Source organism: Carlito syrichta, unplaced genomic scaffold (assembly GCF_000164805.1).
Source record: "Carlito syrichta isolate Samal-C Ts95f unplaced genomic scaffold, Tarsius_syrichta-2.0.1 Scaffold313471, whole genome shotgun sequence".
In the NCBI taxonomy this organism is placed as follows: Eukaryota; Metazoa; Chordata; class Mammalia; order Primates; family Tarsiidae; genus Carlito; species Carlito syrichta.
The window spans coordinates 185,826-189,431 of NW_007257567.1; the positions used below are offsets into that span (position 1 = coordinate 185,826).

General features: G+C 35.0%; 1 pseudogene; it reads left to right on the forward strand.

The window, feature by feature from the left end:
- Positions 1 to 584: 584 nt before the first annotated feature.
- LOC103273063 lies at positions 585 to 1,401 on the forward strand (annotated as a pseudogene).
- Positions 1,402 to 3,606: the final 2,205 nt, after the last annotated feature.

Sequence of the window (3,606 nt, forward strand, 5' to 3'; positions counted from 1 at the left end):
TAAGTATGTTTGTAATTGTTTTGCAAAGGCTGTGACCTATGTGATACCAGGGGTTCAAAAATGTGACAGTCCATGAGTCAGTAAACATGTAGTACTTAATATCATGAAGCTTTTTTATAAAGCAAGCAGAAAGTATGTCCTAAATAAGTTTCCCTTTTTCTGTTATTTATAATTTGATCCTCTTCATTTTCCTTATCAAACATGCACATATACATTTAGCTCTAGACATTAATGATTTGAAAATTCAAACTATGCAGATAAGTCATCTGTAGGCTGACACTGACATTTCTTTTGTCTGTCAATATGTGCTACTGTTTGATGATTACCAAAAATAAAAAGCAGGGTAACCCCTTCAGGTCCCCTACCACTGTGGGAGCTTTTCTCTCCTCTCAAAAAATCCGGCTTTCTCACTAAAATAAATAAATAAATAAATGACAATATTTCACATATTAATAAGTAGCACACCTTTCAACGATTGCAGTGGTTTCTAATTATTGCAATGGCTCAGTTGTCCTAATGTAGATAATACAAGGTCACTATATGTTTATTAAGATAATTAGCCTTTTGGCTCTCTGAGCAGCACCATGGCAATAGGCAAGAACAAACACCTTAACAAAGACGACAAAAAAAAGAGCCAATAAGAAAGTGGTTGATCCATTCTCTATGAAAGATTGTTATGATGTGAAAGCACTTGCTGTGTTCAATATAAGAAATATTGGCAAAACACTGGCCACCAGGATACAGGGAACCAAAACTGCATCTGTTGACCTCAGGGGTCATGTGCTTGAAGTGAGTCTTGCCAATCTGCAGAATTATGAAGCTGCATTTAGAAAATTCAAGCTGATCATTGAAGATGTAAGGGCAAAAGCTACCTGACTAACTTCCATGGCGTGGACCTGACCAGGGACATATTGTGACCCATGGTCAAAAAATTTTGTTATTAGATCAATCAAAGCACTAATGTTTTGCAGAATTTTTTTTTTTTTTTGGTAGTTAAATTAGAGAAGATATAATGCTTGAAGCTCACGTTGATGTCAGGACTTCTGATGGTTATTTGCTTCATCTGCTCTATGCTGGTTTTACTAAAAAACACAACGATCAGATATAGAAGACTTCTTACCTCAACACCAACAGGTCCTTCAGATCCAGAAGAAGATGATGGGAATCATGACCCGAGAAATGCAGACAAACGACTTGAAAGGAATGGCCAATAAATTGATTCCAGAAAGCATTGGAAAAGGCACAGAAAAGGCCTGCCAATCTACTTATCCTCTTCACGATATCTTTGTTCAAAAAGTAAAATTGCTGAAGAGACCAGAGTTTGAAATGGGAAAATTCATGGAGTGGCATTGTGAAAGTCGTAGTTTTGGAAAAGCGACTGAGGATGAGACAGGTTCTTAAAGTTGAATGAGCTGATGGATATGAACCACCAGTCCAGGAATCTGTTTAAAATCCAAGCTTTCAAGAGTGACAAATATAAAGTCTTGTTTGTGAAAAAAAGGTAATCATTTTTTATTTTCTAAAATTTAAAACTTTGAAGTTGCAAAGAAAGTCAAATGTTTCTGTAATGCCACAAAAATTTGATTTTCTTCCTTCAGTCTATTTTTCATTTTATCCCTAAAAAATGAGTTGGAATAGGAAAAAAAGTGAGAAAATAATATACAGCAATGCTATCTTGTTTGAGAGATTTCTACTTGACTATATCATCAATATTGGAATTATTTTGACATCAGATTAATCAAAGCAGTTATGTTTTACAGAGATTTTTGTGGTAGTTAAATTAGAGAACATATAATTGATAAAGTGCATATACGACAACTTCTGCTATCACTGTTCACTTCCGAATGCTAAGAACAAAGAAGATGCATTTAGACTCAGTAGTTACAGGTTAGAAGTGTGCAGTCATCTATTTTTAAGTCAATGATCTAAACAGAGCTTAATGCCATAAAGCAGAAACTGGCAACATCCACCCCTTTGGTCACTGATGGTATATGTAAAGGAGTTTGCTATGTGCCTTAACATTGCAATGATCATAGTTTGAAAATATATGTGGTAAAATCATACAGCAAATTACATAGTTGTTGAAAATTTAAAATAAAAACAAGCAATTTTAAAGCAACAACAAAAAATCTGGACTATGTGTATATTTAGGAGTATAGTCTCCAATTTTTTTAGATTGAAAAATATAGTTTATTTAGAAAGTAAATTAGAGAGAGAGAGAGAGAGAGAGAGAGATTCACTGCCCCCAAGGTAGGGGAGAGGGCCAAAGCTAGGAAATATGGCAACCATAGCTTAGCAAAGCAGTGGGCCCACAGCCTTCAAAAATTAAAGCTCTATTTGTTTACACAGTCTTTATTTGGAATAAGGCATTATGCTGTTTCAGTATCTGATTGTTCAGCTTAACACATGTTAAATGCTTTTACTTTTCTTTTGCAAACTTAACTAAATGATATTTTAAAATGATCACAGAAATCTAAATTATTTTAGGGGATACACAGCATAGCATATTTATTCATTATGCTCTGAAGATAGCAGACATTTAAAAAAGTTTACCAACGTTTTGGCTTAGCCACCAAATTGCCTACCACATTAGAATGGTTTTAAATTATTTGTATAATTCTTAGTCTTAATTTTCACCTTACCACCACTTCTCACTAACCTTGAGTGATCTCCATTACATAACCCTTTTTCCTTCTTTCAGTGTGTTGCTTCTTAGGCTGCAGGGCTCTGTAGTCACCCATTTCAGAACTGTGTATAAAATGAAGTAGACCCAAACAATATTGAGAAGATGCCTCTTAAGAAAAGAGGTAAGCAATTTCATTAATTGACTTCATGACATCAATTTTTCTTACCTAGATACTTATATTTTCTTTATTGATTGGTGCTTAATTGCATTCCTAAGGGAGTATTGCAGACTCATAAAGTGCTGGGAGATAAGGTGTTATGACACATATTACAGAAATAAGGCTGCCCTGTTTATTAAAAAAATGAACAGAATTATTTCAGAAGCAGCTATAAAGTGCTTACATAATAAATAACAGGCTGTATCTGTGTAGAAACACACAAGTGTGTGTTTTGAAGATGCTTGGTGGAAAAGCACATGAAAAAGTGCTCAGCCTCACTCATCATCAGAGAAATGCAAATCAAAATCACATTGAGATACCACCTAACCCCAGTAAAAATGGCCATCATTAATAAAACAAACAACAACAGATGCTGGCATGGATGCGGAGAAAAGGGAACGCTTCTACACTGCTGGTGGGAATGCAAACTAGTGCAACCTCTTTGGAAGACAGTGTGATGGTTTCTGGAAGAACTAGAAATTCACCCTCCATATGACCCAGCAATTTCCCTATTGGGAATATACCCAGAGGAACTCAAATCATTTTACAAAAAAGATACCTGCACACATATGTTTGTTGCAGCTCTATTTGCAATAGCAAAAACATGGAACCAAACATGTTGCCCATCGAAGTTGGATTGGATTAAAAAATGTAGTATATATACATAATGGAATATTATGCAGCTATAAAGAAGGACAAACATATGGACTTCACAGCAACTTGGGTGGATTTAGAGTCGATCATACTCAGTGATCTATCACAG